At 54.7% G+C, this 18,218-nt stretch overlaps 2 pseudogenes; one reads left to right on the top strand and one right to left on the bottom strand.

Annotated features, from left to right (window-relative positions):
• Nucleotides 1-403: 403 nt before the first annotated feature.
• LOC114694332 lies at nucleotides 404-7,525 on the top strand (annotated as a pseudogene).
• A 4,283-nt stretch (nucleotides 7,526-11,808) lies between these two features.
• Nucleotides 11,809-13,876, bottom strand: LOC114694152 (annotated as a pseudogene).
• Between the last annotated feature and the right edge of the window lie 4,342 nt (nucleotides 13,877-18,218).

The following is an 18,218-nucleotide window of genomic DNA, read 5'->3' as shown; positions in this document are numbered from 1 at the left end:
ATGTTCTGCCAGGCCAGAAGAGGGCACCAGATTTCATTAATGGATAGTTGTGAGCAACCATATGGTTGCTGGGAGTTGAACTCAGGAAGAGTTGAACTCTTAACTGCTGACCCATCTCTCCAGCCCAGTGACTCAGACTTTACTAGGACCCCCCCAGGCCTGGCCTTGTTAACTCTAACCACCTGAGCGGTGATATTCAGGACCTTTCTATTCTCAATGTCATGATGGTCAAATCCAAGCCAGTTAGGGCAGGACAGGAGAATCTACCTAAGGGTGCTGTGGCTAGAGGCAGGTCACCTTGGGATTGCTTGTCGTGTCTGTGTCCACTGTAGCTCTGGTCATTTCCAGGCTCCCATCCTAGATTCCATTCACCTAAGACTGTTAGGATTTTTCCTTCTCCATGATGACCTGGGGCTGGAAGCTACAGGCCCTTGACTCCTCTCAATCTTGGAATGGAGCCGCCACTGTCCTGAAGACTGGGGTAAGCAGAGGTGAGCATTTACTCCCAAGACATAGCTCCAGGCAGGCGGAAGTGATGGCTGGCACCTGTGTAATACATTAACTTTCCCAGGGGGTGGTGACTCATGGCACCAGCCACATGGCTAAAACTGACAACGGGCTGCTAGACTAGTCGGGGTTCCCTAAAGGAACGAACTGTTATACATACATACATAGTGACTGATAGACTGGCTTACAGGATGTGCTCTGGGTAGCCCAACAATGGCTAATACTGGAGAGGCAAGAATCCAGTAGTTGTTCAGTCAATGACGCTGGATGCCTCAGCAGTACCAGCCTGGCCTGGAGGACTCCCGGAGAGTTGCTGGTCTTCTGTATACTGTGTACATTGGGATCCTAGATGGACTTGGCAGCATCAAACAGGCAGAAAAGTGTCCTTCCACGTCCTGTTACCTGGGCTGCCACTGAAGGCACTCACTGCCTTGATTTAGGGCGGGTCTTCCTGCTTCAAATAATCTTAAGAAAATCCTTCGCAGGCTTGCCCAGACACTTGTGTTTTAGTTAGTTCTAGATGCAGTCAGAGTTGACTACTCAAACCTCTACGTCCCCTCCCTCAGAAACACATCCATTCCACCCCACTGCCTTTTTCCAGCTCATCAGCCTGTCTGCTGCGGTCTTATCGCTTGCTTAGAATTCCTCAGCCCAGCCCAACCTTCCTATACATTCTGCCTCTCACCTCCCAGAAATACTAAAGATATCCAGTTGTTTTCCCCCAACATTGCATTGGAGTCCTTTTGTCCAGCAGGACAGTCCATGGCCTGCCTGGTCTTTCACCCTCTCTAAAGCAGAGTCTGTCTGCTGGCCTCTCCTATGTTGTCCTGCCCAGTGTCCCTCTGGCTCAGGCCTTCCCAGGTCACCCTCTCCCACTCCCCATCTTCAAATTTCCTTTAAGCTTAATCTTCTGATGAGTCTGCAGAGGGACCAGGGCGTTAAGGACGTACCCTTCCGGCCCCTAGAGAGCTGAGCTAAGCTGATCAGAACCTGCCAGATGCTCAGTTGTCTAACGCCCACCAGTCGGCTAACTGCGTCATCATGTCAAGGAACACACACTGTCCTAAGATCAGAATACCTTGACCACTCTGACCAGACGGCATGCATTTTCTGGTAGGCTTGAGGCCACGTCTCAACCTCATTTCCAGGTGCTGTTGGTTGTAGCCCAGAATACAGAAATTCCTTGTCCCTCACCTCTCCATGGACATTGCTGGAAGATTTTTGTCCCTGTAAATAGCAGGAATTCTGCGAGTTCCCTGTGTCAACCTGTTTTCTGCTGCTCCCTAAGACAATTGACTTGTAACAAGGGAAAGTTTTTTTTTTTTTTTTTAAGATTTATTTATTATGTATACAGTGCTCTGTCTGCATATGTCCCTGCAAGCCAGAAGAGGGCACCAGATCTCATTATAGATGGTTGTGAGCATCATGTGGTTGCTGGGAATTGAACTCAGGACCTCTGGAAGAGCAGTCAATGCTCTTAACCACTGAGCCATCTTTCCAGCTCCCAGGGAAAGTTTTATTTAGCTTTAATTTTTAGTTCCTGGCTTTATGGGTTTCCATCCATCATCCGGCAGACTCATCACTCTTAGGCTTCCTGTAGGGCCTGGGGAAAGGTCCAGGAATACAGCTCTTCACTTCAGGCCACGCAAGAGGAAAGAGTTGCCCATCACATTCCAACACTGGCAAGCAGGGGACAGACCAGCTTTAACTGTGGGACCTCACAGTCCAAGGACAGCATTGCCCTTATAAATTTGGTGTACTTCTAAGTGCTCTGTTCTATTTTGCCTAATTTTACACATTGAAAACAATAACAAAAACAGCCAGACAGTGGTGTGCACACCTTTAATCCAGCACTCGAGGAGGCAAGAGGCATGTAGATCTCTGTGAATTCGAGACCAGCCTGGTCTACAAAGTGAGATCCAGAACTGCCGGGACTGTTACACAGAGAAACACTGTCTGGGGGGGGGGGGGGGATGCTGTGTACTGGTAACTAATTAGTTAGTGCTGCCTTTAATCTGGAGAACCAGAAAGCACCGAGGACGCAACCCAAGGCACGCAAGCTACTCAAGAGCTATACTAGTTTTAGTACCAACATACACCTCCCAGCCCCATCCTGGACATTCTCTTCTGCACGGCTTCTGGGAAGACTTCAACTTTGGGTTTTCCGGGTCGAATCAGACAGCCTGTTTAGGACTACCTCTTCATCATCCCTTTTCCCTCAGCAAAATCGCCAGCTGCTTCACCCATATTTGTAGAAAAATCCCACCTCAAGGAACAAAATGCAGGGGTTCGAGCCCTACCCGCCCGCCTTACTCCTTCCCGATCCCGCCCCTTACTCTCCCGAACCATCCGCCCCAATCCGCCCTTACTCCTCCCCGATCCCCCTCCTTACTCCTCTCCGATCCGCCCCTTACTCTCCCGAACTCACCGCTTACTCTTCCCATCCCCCTTCCTCCCAACTCACCCGCCTTACTCCTCCCCGATCCGCCCTTACTCTTTCCCCGATCCCGCCTACTCCTCCATCCGCCCCTTATCCTCTCCGATCCCGCCCCTTACTCCTCCCCGATCCCGCCCCTTACTCCTCTCCGAACTCACCCCGCCTTACTCCTCCCCTATCCCGCCCCTTACTCCTCCCGATCCCGCCCCTTACCCCACCCCGAACCCGCCCAGCGGCTTCTCTTCATCAATGCGGCTCTCGTGGGCGGGGCTCGCTGACGTAGGGACGTGAGAAGGCCACCCCGGAGCACGATGGCGGCGGGCATCTGAACCCCTGCGTGTGGGCTTCGTGGGCGCAGGCCGCATGGCGGAGGCCATCGCCAAGGCCTCATACGAGCAGTGGGGAGGCGAGGCCTGGTTGGGGGCTTTCCAGTGGGAGGAGCCCTTAAGCCTCGGCGGAAGGGGCGCAGATGGTTCGCCCAAGGGCCAGTGGGGTGAGTTCGCCCTGTTCCTGGGTCTCCAGGATCCCTAGGTGAGCCTGCAGGAGGGAGGGTGGTGGACGAGCCAGGCGTGGTGTAGAGAAAAATAACACAGCTTGTTTTATGCAACACTGATTGTGTCGTTGAATGATATTCCTTTAAATGTATTGAATTAAAGAAAATTACCATTAACTCCATTCGTGACTTCTTTGTGGGGGGTTTGCACTTTTTTTCTCCCTGTTTTTTAGAGACAGTTTCTGGTTTCCTGGTTTCTCCGTGTCGCCCTGGCTGTCCTGGAATTCGCTTGGTAGACCAGGCTGGCCCTGAACTCAGAGATCTGTCTGTCTCTGCCTCCTGAGCGCTGCCATTAAAGGCATGCACCACCTCTGGTGGGCTCACGTTTGACTTATATCTTTAATGTGGCTGTGGTTTTATAGTTCCCTATGTGGCACAAACCAGTTTTGTCTTAGATTGGACTGGTTTAATGCCAAGTTAGTGTCCGACTTCCTGGCGCCGCCTCCTGTGCCAACATTCTCTGTTTTCTGTTCGGCATCCGCGCCACTTCGGGGTGGGCAGCTGCGTGACAGAAGAGAAGAAGAGGATTGGCTCTGTGGACTGAAGAGTGTCCGCCATCACTGGTCTGTCATCTCTAGATGTCAACAACCAACCTTTCATGGGAAGGCCAAAGTGTCTCTCCTACACTGCCAGATGTCTGCTGCCTGGGCGCTGGAGGGTGGGGTGAGGAGGGAGGCAAACTGCCTGGCTGAGACTGCTGGTGAACAGCAGGGGCTGGCAATCCTGGCCTAACTGCTTACAGTGTTTGGAAGACTTGACCTACAGATTGCAGGTAGAGGAAGTTGGTGACCTTTGGCTCTCTGCTTGCAGCTGAACTTCAAAGTCCAGAGGGTCATGATCATTAGAGAATGGCTTCCTACAGTCTCATGGTGTCGACATGTAAAACTGGCGCACGCCTTTAATCCCAGCACTTGGGAGGCAGAGGCAGGCGGATCTCTGAGTTCGAGGCCAGCCTGGTCTACAGATCGAGTTCCACAGGACAGGCTTCAAAGCTACACAGAGAAACCCTGTCTCTAAAACAACAACACAAAAAACAACCTGGCAGCTCACCTGCTGTTGGTGCTATAACAACCGTCACTGGCATGATTAGCTGCCTCTGTACCTTCCGAAAACATGATTTCCACCGAACGGCACTTAGTCCTTCCCCTAGACATCCCAGCATACTTTGCCCTGCAAGGGAGCTTGTTGCCTGTCAGTCTTTATCAGATAGGCTATTTTTTTTTTTAAAATTGTGTGTGTGTGTGTGTGTGTGTGTGTGTGGTGTGGTGTGGTGTGGTGGTGTGTGTGTATGTGTTGGGTGCCTGCTGAGACTAGAGGAGGGCACTGGTTCCACTGGAGGTGGACAGTTATGGACAGTTGGCAGTGCATGTGGGTCCTGGAACCTATCCCATGTCATCTGCAAGAGCAGCAAGTATTTCTCAGCTGCTGAGCTGTCTCTCCTTGACCATCCATCTGCCCACCCTACTGAGCCATCTTTCCAGACCCTCCACCAGCTATCTCCCTATCCACCATGCTGCTCCAGGCCTGGTTCCTGCAGAGATTTTTGCATTTTTGGCCAACAGACCATAAGTGCTCCAGTCAGCTGCCCCTTCCTGAAGCAGAGACCTTGGGCTCTGTGTCTTGTCAGGATCAGGCAGGTTCCTGGCCCCAGTGTCCCAACAGCAGCGATGGTCAGTGGTAGTCACATTACAATTGAATTCCTGGGGATTGCTCAGCACGGCGGCGACGAGCATCCCTGCTGTGATCCTATGGAGCCTTAAGCTAGCAGTGGACTAGGCACACTGTTTTCCCATCCTCCCTGCCCTCACCGGCTTTTGCTCTCTATCCAGGCAAAGTGGAAGCTAAGCAAGTGCTGGCCAGCGCCCCGACAGACAAGAATCTCTGCCACTTCAGGGTGAGTGGGACTTAGGGTTTGTCCTTCTGAAGCAGTTTCCAGGGGCAGCTTTGGCTGAAGGTCTGAGATGGTTTGGTTTGTCCTGAGAAGGCGAGGTCAAAGGTGGAAGAAGGTCAAGCTTCCGGAAGACTAGAGTACACGGGAGGGGGGTGCCTGTGTACGGTGGTGTGGACACTAAATTAGGGGGGAAGGTTTCAGAAGGTACATCTTGGCATCTGTGAGGAGCAGGGCCTGCTGGGGGTGTTTCTTAGGCATTTGAGAGTCACGGCTAGTATAGATTTGTAACCACAGAGCCTGAGGGCACCACGGGATGCGGGATGATGGATGGCACTCGGTGGGTTGTCCGATGCCCCCCACCGGTCATTTCTGGCCCGGTGTCTGTGCAGGCTCTGGGTTGCCAGGCCACTCACCAACCAGGAAGTGCTGGCCAGAGCTGTTCCCTTGTCATCTGCACCAAGCCCTCAAGTCCTGCAGAGGTTCTGACAGAGGTGGCCCGTGGTCACCACCGAGCACATCGTGGTGTCTGTGGCTGCTGGCATCTCTCTGAGCTCTCTGGAGGAGGTGAGTGGTGTGTGGTGTGAGTACGGCCTTGACCATGAAATAAGCTCTGCTGGCCACACTTGGGAGGCAGACGGCATCCAGACAGTCTCCAGAAGTAGTGGCCACCAGGTTAGGTAGTGGCCCACCAGGGTTAGTAGTTGGCCCACCAGGGTTAGGTAGGTGGGGTAATGTTCTGCCACTGTACCTGGGAAGTAGGGACTCGAGGCTGCATTTAGCTGAGGTCTTTGGCCTGGCAGGCTCAGCCTGCCTGACACTAAGCTCTCTCTTGTCCAGCTGCTGCCCCCGAACACCCGAGTGTTGCGAGTCTCTCCAATCTACCCGCGTAGTCCAGGAGGGGCCATGGTGATGGCCCGGGGCCACCATGCCGGGAACGACGACGCCAGGCTCCTGCAGAACCTGCTGGAGGCCTGTGGCAGCATAGAGGTTCCCGAGTCCTACGTAGATATCACACAGGCCTCAGTGCAGCGGTGTGGCCTTTGTGAGTATTGTCTTAACCCATACCCTCGAAGGCAAGCCCTTAGCAAAGGCCTTGCTCTCAAGGTCTCAGAGTCAAGCCTTGGGGCCTCGAGTGGTCCATGGGCTCTGCTGTCGCTCAGAACATCATGCTTTGTTGGACCATTGAGGCTGGCCCCTTTACCAAACTCTGGGTTAGGCCTTATGGCCTCAGGTATCTGTGACCATGTTGGGGGCCCTGTTTCTTGTGGTTCTGAGCCAGTGGTTCTCAGCCTTCCAAATGCTTCAAACCCTTTAATACAGTTTATGTTGTGGGACCCAACCATAAAATTATTTTTGTTGCTACTTCATATACTAATTTGCTACTGCCATGAATCGTAATGTAAATATCTGTGTTTGCTGTTGGTCTTAGGCGACCCCTATGAAAGGGTTATTTGACTCCCAAAAGGGTCGTGACCAACAAGTTGAATGCTGCTGTTCAGAGCATCTCTAGCTGGGAACCGTGTCCAGCAAAATGTCAGTTTTGACCTTCCCCCTTTCCCACTTCCAACGCTATTTTTTGCTACAGGTGTGCACATTCTCAGAGGCCCTGGCTGAAGGTGCCATCAAGATGGGCATGCCAGTGGCCTGGCCCACCGCATTGCTGCCCAGACTGCTGGTAAGTGAAGGATTCCTCAGGAGAACGTTGGGAAGGCTGTGCTCTGGAGTGTGTGTGCCGTCTCCAGCAAACAGGAAGGCAAGGCTGCAGAGTCCAGACAGGCTGGGCAAATGTAGCTGCGCCCCCCTTTCTCAGCTCTCCCTTCACTCTTCTCCCAGGGGACAGCCAAAATGCTGCAGCAGGAAGGAAAGCACCCGGCCCAGCTTCGACAGATGTGCTCACACCAGCTGGAACACCATCCATGGGCTTCACGCCCTAGAGCAGGGCGGCCTTCGAGCAGCTGCCATGAGCGCGGTGGCGGTGGAAGCGGCTACCCCGGGCTAAGGAGCTCAGCAGGAAGTGAGCCAGGCTCCAGGGGAGACTACAGGCTCCTTGCCCAGCTCCGGCCTCCGAGTGGTGAGAAGAGCCTTGAGTGGGTGTTGTAGTATGCTCTCCTCCGAGCGTCACGGCCATCGTCAAAGACGCTGGACGACTTGTAAAGAGACCCTCAAGATCAAGTCTGTTGCCTGTGACATTCGGTCAAGGAAGGAGGAGGTGGGAGGGTCGCTTGGCCCTCATCTCTGATTCCAGCTCCTCCCTTCTGCACCTCTCAGCCAGTTTTAACTGTCCTAATTGCACATGACCTCATGGTCTCAGGAGGTGGTAGGATATGCAGCCTGCGGAAGATTAACTGAAGCGGAGAGGGTTCCATCTTTGCAGAGTATGGGGACATCATCATCATCCGTGCTGGCATGAGATGTTTTCATGGTGTGGCTGCTTTGGGGTCACCCACACTCCTGTAAGCAACACCCCATCCATGCTCTGTAAGCCCAATAACTCATTGGTTCCCCAAGTTGGTTGGTAGAATTGTGCTTTGGTTTGTCCTTGGTACCCTATAAAGAGGGCGTAAATATTTCTATTTCCTCAGGGAGAATATCTTCAACATCAGGCACTAGCCTCCTTGCTTGCCCAGGTTACCCCCATCTTCCCCTTGTTCCACCTGTAAAGACAACGGTTCTCTATGCATCACACAAGTGTTTCTACTTCCTCTGCACTTGGAAAAAAGTGTCCATCTCTGCAGGCCTCCTCACCCCCAAAGTATCAATAATCTTACTTCTAAAAGTCATAATAGACAGTGCTAGTTTCTAGCCAGGCGGTGGTGGTGCACACCTTTTTAATCCCAGCACTCAGGAGCAGAGGCAGGTGGATCTCTGTGAGTTCGAGGCCAGCCTGGTCATAGAACGAGATCCAGGACAAGCTCCAGAGCTATATAAAGAGAACGCTGTCTCGAAACCAAAAAAAAAAAAAAAAAAAAAAACCAAAAACCAAAAACCACAAACAAAAACAAAAACAGCTCGGCTGCTTGGTTATACAAAGCGCTGAGTGAGCTGGCCAATGATGAGAAGGCAGGTGATACAGACAGCAGAGGGGTCCAGCTGGGCTGCAGCATCACTTGCCTGTGTTGTGCAGACAAAAGACAATTGGCTTCCCTGGCTTTCCAAGCCATGCCGAATCTAGGTATTGGGAGTCCCAGGGTCTGGTGGAAGGCACCCCCTTATGGGGAACCTCTTGGGCAGCCTACCTGCCAAGAGACTGATGGCAAACCCAGGGCTGGGAAGTGGAAACACCCCTCCCTTCATTGCCCTGGACCCAGTCATGGTCCAGAGGGTGACAGGCTGGGACACAGGATGTTAGCGCCTCAGAGGCAGCTTTGGGGCCATTCAGCTGTGATACTGTCATCCAGGCCTTTCTAGTGTGTGCTGGTCACCTAGCCACTGCTTTCTGAGATAAAAACTGATCGATGCTCATCGTATTCTCTTTATTGTCCCACTTTTATATCCTCCTCCTACCCCATCCTATGGGGTGTTCAGATCCAAGCATTAATCCAGTCACAAAAAAAGAAGACTAAAACAGGGTGGCTGATGACGTTGACTAGTTTCACCTTTATTACACAAGTGCCATCATCTGGCCAGGTGAACTTGCTGTGCAAGTGCTGTCAGGGAAGGCCCTACAATAAGTTACGAAACTCACAGCCCAAGATCCTATTGAGGGCAGCTGATGGGGTCAAGATGCTCTTGTGAGCCCATTTGGAGAGCTAGACTATATACAGGTCCATAGTCTGGGCCATAGCTCAGGCCCTAATAAGTAGTGTCTAATCCTCAGAGGACAACCTTCTTCAGCTTTATCCCCTCGGTCACACCATTTGTTCACCTGTAGCCAGCTGCTCTCATTTTCCAGTACATGGACCTTGGGGACAACAAGGCCTGTGACCCGGCAAAGCTCGCAACCCCAAAGGCAGGTGGTGGTAGAACTCACACCCACCTTTCTGTGCTGGGTGCCTTCTCCAGACACTGCGTTTATGAATCCCAGGCAGGACCACCTACCCGAAAAAGGCTGCCTATACTTCCCAGGCCAAAGGATCACTCTACTTTGGGGAACAGGAGGCCTCCGGGGCAAGAGATCCAGGATTCCTGCACGATGCCTTTTACGTAGCAGGTAGCAATGGCTGCTGGAGAAAGAGGCTGCAGTTTCACCTTCCTTTCCAGTTCATGCAACTCGGTGCCCGTAGGGAACAGCAGTGCAACCCAGGTAGGTACACAGTGAGAGCAGGAGGCTCTCTTGAGGGGCCCATGAGCCCCTGGGAGCCCCACCAGACACTAAAGGTGAGGCGACTGCGCATCCTAGGCCCAGCTGCCACTGGGGCTAAGGCCGCTGTGCAACTGGATATGCAGTACTGCAAGCCCCTGAGTTATAGGACCTATTGCTGGGACATATGGGCACCTGGGCAAAGCAGCCCCCTCCACAACCAGGACTCGGCCACCAGCACCTCTGTCGGTGGCATGTAAAGAACACCAGCATATGCTAGCCTAAAAAAAAAAGAAAAGAAAAGAAATGCACTTTTAAAAAATAGTGCTGCTGTTTGAACTTAAGGTCTCGGGCATCCTAGCAAGCACCATAGCATCCCTAGCCTGAGATGATACCTTGGCACCTTCTCAGGGCGTCTGTCTCCCTAGTCCAGTGAATGGTAGTGTACAACAAACCTGGCAGGAACGCTCTGTGACCCAGTCAGCCCACCCTTGTTTATAGGCAGCAGCAATATGGGCCATGGAAACCTCCTGGACCTTTGTCCCCAGGTGAAGGGGGCGTGGACAGTTAGAGGCCGGTGAGAGGTCTCACTCCTGAGCCCTCCTAGTCTTTGCCAACTCTAGTCCATCTGGGCCCAGGCCAAAGGAGGGAACACAACAGAAAGGACAAAGACAGAAACGGATGGAAACCTCGCCAAAAGAATAGTACAGGTAGCCTAGGCTGGAGCGGCTACTAGAGGCTTTCCAGGCTGGATGTAAATCCAGGGCCCAGGCAGGTCTGCCTTTCTGCAGACCTGGAAGTAGGTCTATGAAAGCCTGATGGCAGCTCCTAGCCTGGGTGCCTGGCTGATATGGAAGCTGCTATAAATACATTAGGCTTCTGAACCCCCACGCAGTTGCTAGTGCTGGAGACTCTCTACCAACCATGACTGCCGAAGGTTCTCTAGGTCTTTAGGCTTGAGGCGGCCAGGGACATAGGTGACCAGATGGGCTCCAGTGTACAGATGGAGTCTGCTACCTGAGCCTCCGTTCTCCTGTTCCATGTTGTCCCTCAGTTCTTAATTTGTGTAGATTGTTGACTGGGTGCAGTGTGGTTCCAAGCAGCTGTATTCTTGGACTTACATGGAGACCACTTTTGGAGACCTCATCCAAGGCTCCATCCATCCATTGCCAAACTCTTTGCATCCCGAGCCCTTCCCTACTTCATGTTTTCAAGGCTCAGACTATGAGGAGAGACATGAATCAGGGGAGAGTACAAGGCCAGGGGCTCAGGACAGTACTTCTGCAAAGGCAGCATCGCCCTCCTTAAGGCACAGGGGCCTCAGCTCTAGACCACCAGGAGCAATCTGAATCCACAGCTGGACAGAGCCGCAGAGTGATTCAAAAGTGGCATTCCCCTGAGCCTTTGCTCCTTCAACCTGGGCCATCCAGCAGTAGTTCCTCGGCAACACCCTTGGCAATACCAGGAGGTGGATGAGTCTAGGGAGAGGTAGGAGTTGACTCTAAGGCACTGCAGGGTTCCCAGATGGTTGCAAAGGCTATATAGCCTGTTTCCCGGTAGATCAGATAGCCCCAGAACTAGACAAAGTGCTTTGTGGTTTGTCCTGCCATTGGTCAAGCCACCTGGGTCCAAATTCAAACACTTGCCAACATCATGAATAGAGAAGATCTATCCAGAATTTTTTTTTTTTTTTAAGGACTAGAAATCCAAGTGGAACAGAATCTACTATACTCTGCTGCATCCAAAACCTCACCAAGTACTGGCTTCCACTTCCCCGCTTCCCAGTCTCTTGTGAGCACACCACCCCAGCCAAGGGATGGGGGCCTAGCTTGGCTCTGACCCACATCACCAGGGCCTCAGTTTTCAGAGCAAGGCAAGCCAGAGCCCAGGACCAGAGCCCAGCATCATGCTTCTCTGTGAAGAGCATCTTTAAAAAACAGGTTTAATGTGTGTTTTTGTTTTTAAAACAAACCAAGTTGTTTTCCCACTGAGATGAGAACAGTAGCACCAGGGAGGCAATGAAAGGAAGCAGCAGCCTCATCCAGTGCTCATGGGCAAGTGAGCCCCACAGGGGCCAGAATGGAGGTCCAGTCAACTGTTCTCCAGGAGGTGCTTGTGCTTATGGGCCCACGTGTGCCTACCCGGCAAAGAGCATTTGCTTTTGAAGCTATTTCCCAAGACGCTGTGGATCACGGGGCAGGGCATCCTTTACCAACAGAACTCCTCCTCCAAGCTGTGCTGGGCGTGCACCCCTGGACCTCTACAGTGGACTATACCAGGGAGAAAAGGTGGAAGGTGGCAGACTGTGTATGCCCCCTCTCTCCCAGTGCAGCAGGAAAATAAGACCAGTGGGCCACAGTCGTCACACGCCATCACGAGACGCTGCTGGTGAGGGCCCAAGCCCCAAGCCGTGCCATGTAATGAGGGAACGTAGCTGCACTAGCCTCAGGGGCCCACTTCTCTAGGATCCTGGCTCTCAGCCACCTCAGGGCTGTCTAGACCCCAAACAGCTTCCCCGGCTGTAGGACAACATTCCTCCTTGCTCAGTGGCCTCTTCCTCCTCCTCTCCAGCCCCATGCTAGACGGCAGGCTGGGGGATGGGGGCTGCGGGCCACCTCCTCCTCTCGCAGCCCTCAGGGAGACCTCCATCATCGTCCAGTGCAGCCACTGGGCCACCTCTTCAGGTGCCAGGCGCTTGTAAGCCAGAGCTGCCAGATGTGTGAGGTCATTGAGCACCCTGCTGTGTTCAGCGGCCTCCTCGACTGGTGGGATGGCTGCTGCCCAGGCTCAAAGGCTGCCCGAAGACCCAGCAGCCAGCAGCGCTCTATGCTGCCTGCCTGGACCAGTCCCAAGAGAGGCCAGCCAGGTATAGCATGTCCTTGAGCATGAAGCTTCTCATGAAGTCCAGCGGGAGCCACTGGCACAAGACACAGCAAGCCTCAGCAGCTCTCGCTTGTACAAATGTTTGAAGGCTGCCACCACACCATGTTCCAACGGTGCAGGGATGTGTGCCGGCTGCTGCCCTTGGAAGAAGAGGACTCGGACGGCACCATCAGGTGTCTGCAACTCCTCCGGGGACCCAAGGAGCTCAGGCTGGCACTGCCTGGGAGTCTCCCCACTCTCTTCCAGGGCCGGCATCCTAGTGGCCCAGCTTGGACAGGGTGGATGGGCCACCAGCAACACAGCTTTCTGTTGCAGGCAGCTTCGGCGCAGGTAGCGCTTGACGCCAGGGACAAATTCCTCAAAGAACCAGCCCCGAAGAAGAGGACGACTGAGCCAGGCATCCGGACTGTAGCGGTAGGAAGCTGGGAACTTGTCCTGGTTGTGGTGACGCAAGCTGGTGGGTCTGGTAGCTGCCCGATAACTAGCGGTTTTAACTTGTGGCTGCCCGTCAGGTTGGCGGCCAACAGTACTGTCACTCGGTCCCGGCCAGCGCCGGCTGCACCCACCAGGCCCGCTGGCGTTCCCAGTGCCCGGAGTTGCGGCCTGCTCCGGAGTAACCTCCAGTAGAGACCAGTAACGTTGGCGTTGTAGATCTGCTCGTCACCATAGCCGCCCTCGGAGTGGGTAGAGTGGCCAGCGCACGGTCAGTAGAACTGCGCCGGGTGGCTGTGCAGGCTCCTCCTTGACAGGCGCAGGGCCTGCGGCCGGGGTTCAGCCTCGCCATAGATGCGCTGGCTGGAGATGCCATGGCGCTTCTGCCAGCGCCAGAACCAGCCATGGCTAGCCTTGAAGGTACACTCGGGGCCATAGATCTGGCGAGCAAAGGCCTCAGCCTGAGCTTGGATGACCGGACCGGACAGCGGCACGCCGTGCTGGCGCAAGGTGAGGAACCACGAGTAGACGGCGCGGTCGATCTCCTCCTCGTTGGCCAGGCGCATCTTCTTACGCTGCGTGCCCACCTCTCCACCAAGCTGGTCCAGAAACCAGCGCAGCTTGGGCTCGTCCTTGAGCCAGCCGCGCAGCGTGCCGCCCGGTACGCCGAAGTCGCGGCACACGCTGGCCTGCCGCTCACCGCCCTTGACGCGCTCGATGGCCTGCAGCTTGTCTTTGATGGAGTAGGCCTTGCGGAAAGTCATTTTTACGGCCACGCGGGGCCGCGGCCCGGGCGCGCGGTGGGCGCGCGCCGTGGGACCCTGGCCGGCAGCGGGCGATCGCTGCGGCTCGGCAAGGCGCCGGGCGGGGAAGACGAGCGCGATGAGGGACCGGGTGCAGGGCCGGGCCGGCCGGTGAGCTCGTGGGGTACATGGCGTCCGGGGTGGGGACCACCGGGCTAGCGAGCCTGACACCCCGCGCGGGCCGCTCGGGCGGGGCTCGGGGGCGGGGCTGCCCGGTCCCTCCCTTTGTCTCGCCAGCCCTGCAGGCACAGGCGTGCTACTCCGCCCCCTCCGCCTCAGGGCGCCTGCGCAAAGTCTGAACTCGGGCGCGTCAGCAGCGCGTGCGCACACCAACCCGTTTCGTGCCGCCCTAGTCCGGCCGCTCCACTCTTCGGGCTGTGCAGGGGTGCTGCGTGTTGGGACGGGTTCTCGGCTGTTTGTGACAACTCCTTCGGGTGAAGTGCGGCGCCCGAGGTAGCTGTCGCCTGGCTTCTGCCATAGTGGTTCCTGCATGCATCGTGGCGCACGCTCCGCGGGCGAGGCAGCGCGTGCTCAGGGTTGTGTCCCCCGCCGGGCCTCTCATGGTCTGTGCCGCTGCGTTTTCCGGGAGCTGCGCGGTCGCCCTCTCTTTCCTTTGCAGTCCTGAGCTCGCAGTTCCAGGTTTTGGTTGCTGCGTCCTTGGCTGGCGTGTGAGTACCGTGGGCCCCGCCTCAAGGAGCGCACGTGCGGCTAAAGCTGGAGTGCCCCGGGCCCGCGCCGATAGGGTTGGCTCCAGCGGATCAGTGAGGGCTACGGGCGGGCGTCTGGTCCTGTGTGGGGCCGGGCCGGTGGCCACATGGTTGCTAGCTTCCTGAGTGCTGCTTCAGGCGGCCTGCCACGGCCATGACTGACATCCTTGCCGGGTCAGCGTTCGTCTGCCCCAGCTGTTGCCAAGGTCCTAGGTCCTTGCGGTTAAGCACCGAGGACGTACCGAGCCCTAGGCATAGAGAGAACTTGGCTTCGGGTGCAGCCTCGTGGAACTTAGGAGGCCCACGAACACAGGGTAGAGAAAAGGCGTGTGATGCCGACTGGCTCAGAATGTAACAGGGCTACGTACTGATTTGAATAAGAGGGTCTGGGCAATTTTCTTGGGAAAGGGTCGTTGAAGGGTACGGCCGTTCTTTTTCTAATACGCGAGCGCTCTCTCCTAGCATCATAGTTTTCTAGAAGGAAAGGCTACCTCGCAGCAAAAGAACTTGTTGAAGCTAAATCTTGGGTGCCACACCCCAGAGGTGCTTCCGAATCATCCCTGTCACTCGGGGCTAACTGGGTCTTACCTCAGGCAGATCTTCATGGATGAAGCAAAGGATGGATGTGACAGGACTACCAGGTGCCCCCTGAGCCAATCAGAGTCGAGAGGAAGAAGTCCTCAAAGGGACAAGGAGTCCCCTCCCAGGCTCAGTGGTGGCTAGTTCAGCATGAGCCTCCCCTTTGGACCGCTGGAGACTTCAGTAAACAGTTGGGGGGTTGGCAGAGGGAGCCACTTACACTTTCTTAACCTGGGGTGTGTGCTCTGCATGACTTTCTGTCCTCTCAGGAGGAAGCTGGTACAGGGCTAATCCCTCCAGGCTCAGCTTTTGGATAGCTGAGGCTCCGGGGCTTACTACAGATGAAGCGGAGGTGCTTGAGAGGGCTTGGGTCTGATGGTCAGGAAGAGTGAATTGTCTCCTGGGGGCTGACGGCAGGAGATGATGGCACTGAGCGTTTCTGCTGTGCCAGAGATCTCAGATGGTATGTGCTTGTTGAAGGTTGGAGTCGTTGAGACATTTGTGTGGAATACAGGTAACGGAGCATGCCTTGGTCTCTAGCTCCACTCATCTGCACAAACTCAGGGGATTTGGGTGGTTAGACCAATCAGAGCCTTAATTGTCTAGGATGTCACACAGCCATCTCCCGCTTAAGTGTGAGGTTTGGCACAGGTGTGTTAGCAAGTGGAAAGGACGGAGAGCTGTCCAGCAAGCCCCAAGACCTGTGTGTCAGGTCAGGGCACCACGGGTTAAAACAGAAATAGAACTCTCCAACAGTGGCATTTGGGACAAGGAGGTTGGGGCTGCCTGGGCTTCGGCTGGGCATTAGCCTCTGGGTCTCAAGATGGGCACACAGCACAGGCCAGTGTTTCTGAGTAGGACTGGGATATCCCGGGGGCAGAGTGGGAACTTGGAGAGGTAGGATTTAACCCATGAAAAAAGACCAAAGGCATCATCCCTCCTGTGCCTAGGTAAGTGGCTACTCCACTGCATGTCTGTTGTGACTAAAAAGCTAGCCTTTGCTCCGGAGCCCTCCACATTCCAAGGGCTATCAGCTGCCCCTTTGGACACTTGACACAGAGAGTGTTGATGGGCAGCACTGGTTCGCAGACTTGGGCTAGGTGAGCCCAGGGGGTGTTGCTATTGGGGTAAAGGGGTATGAGTTAGGCTTGCTGGCGGACCCCATTCCCTACTCACCTTCCTCATGAGGACGGATAGTACTGGGAGCCCAACAGTGATATGACTGATGGAGTGACATGCTATTTCGGAATGTCCAGAGGACAAGATACGGGGCTTAGGGCTCAGAAAGCCAGCTCCTCGGGAGATTTTTCTCTATCGTTACCAGCACATGGAACCCTTCAGATGTTTGCTACTGCTGTGGGGCACAGCTGTGACATACCAATCCTCAGCTTCTCAGGGTCCAGTCCCCAAGCCGGAAGTGTCCTTGGCGGGAGCCACTGCCTGGTCTAAACTAGTAGAAGCTATGAGAGTCATCACACCTGTGCTCTTCTTTGCAGAGCAGATGTAGGTTGGCCCTCGGAGGCCGCAGCTGGCCAGTAAGCTCTTTTGGCTTGTGAGTGTGAGTGGGTTTAGGGCCGGGTGCTGGACTACATGGCCATGCCTAGCTGTTGAACATGTCTCAGGACCTAGGACCTATCGGGCCTGTCTGCCACAGGAGCTGCCTGCTTCCAGGGCCCTCCAGAGCTCAGGTATTGTCCGGCTTTCACACAAAGGGTCTTGACAGCTCACCTCTGGTGGCCAGTCTTGCATTCTAGACTCGAACCTATATCCAAGAGCAGGGCAAGGGCTGCTTAGGCCGTTTCTTTCTAGGTCCATTGATGTGTCTGAGCCTGCGTCTCCGGAACTTGACTTTCCTTTCTGGTACTTCAGTCTCTTTGGCATGTGTTTCTGCTGTGGTCCAGATAAAACCTCAAGAGAAAGAAAGGGTAACCCTGTTGTAGACATGTGGGTATTGGCAAACCCGTGCTTGTGGGGGTTTGAGAAATTCACTGCTGCTTGTCTCCAGCCTATTTTTCCTGGACAGCTACAGGTTTGCATAGGAATGTCCTCCTGGGATGCATGGAGTTCAGGTATGCCCAGTCTGGGTGCAAACTGGCTTAAGTCCTCAGCCTATTATTGTACCCCTGTGGAGAAAGCAGGTTGGGGAAGACCTTGTCCCTTAGGAGCCTTTGCCATTTGTGCTCAGGTCTTGGGTTGGCATCCCAACCCCGAGCTGGCACCATTTCCGTAAGAGGTCCAGTACCAGTGTGCACACTGGACCTTGGTGGCAGCAGAGCCCAGAGCTTGGAGCTATCTGGACCTGGACCACTTGGTCCCTTGGAGATAGGGCACTGGGGGAGTGTCTTTATCTTCCAAAGCCTTGCCAGTGAAGGGAAGATGCTGGTCTTCTTCCACAGCTGAGGGGTCATCCGTAGGTGCTAGCTCACCTCGATGCAGGTTGTTGTAGGCTCAGAAAAGGACAGGGGTGGGAGCAGGCAGCTTCCGTGGTGGTTTCTGCTTGTCTCCTAGATAGTAGGAACCCTAAGAGCTACATATCGGGCTAACGGAAGAGTGCTGCCCCTCAAAGATGAGGACCAGGCAGCCACCTGGGATTTGGTGGTGCATCTCATTTTATCCTCTTTTGCCATGCCACCTTGACAAGCAGCTTTCTGAAAGGCCAGCCAGGCTGTGCCAGGCTGCCCGAGCTGCCGTCTGCCGTGGGTGGCCTTGCCCGCTCCTCTAACCTTGCTGCTTTTCCTTCATGCTGTCCTAGGAGGCCAAAGCAAAAGTAAGTACACCTGCAAAGTGCCCTGTGTCTCCCTTCACCTGCGCCAAGGAGCCCCCAGCCACCGCCTTGCCCGAGGGAGGCATACCCATGCCGAGCTGAGCTTGCTGGGACAGAGCAGCAGCAGTGTAGTTAGCTGTTCTAGTGGCAAGTGGGTACCCCATGTGGCCCTGACACCAAGCAAGTCAGCACATAGCCCTCTGCCCATGGAGAAGTGGTGGCCAGTCATGAAGATGTGGCCTAAGGAGGTGGCCCTGTCCCTTCCAGGGGGAGCATTGGAAGTAGCTACATCTGTTTCCTTCAGGAGGGTTCCAGCCTAATCTAAGTTTGGTAGGGGGGCAGGTTAGTGGGCATCGCTGAAGGGAATGGTCGGCCTAGACTGGTAGTGCTTCACAAGAACAGAGCAGCCTCAGGGACCGAAA

Source organism: Peromyscus leucopus, unplaced genomic scaffold (genome assembly GCF_004664715.2).
Source record: "Peromyscus leucopus breed LL Stock unplaced genomic scaffold, UCI_PerLeu_2.1 scaffold_257, whole genome shotgun sequence".
In the NCBI taxonomy this organism is placed as follows: domain Eukaryota; kingdom Metazoa; phylum Chordata; class Mammalia; order Rodentia; family Cricetidae; genus Peromyscus; species Peromyscus leucopus.
The sequence above is the reverse complement of the archived record's forward strand: the minus strand, read 5'-3'. Positions and strand labels throughout refer to the sequence as shown.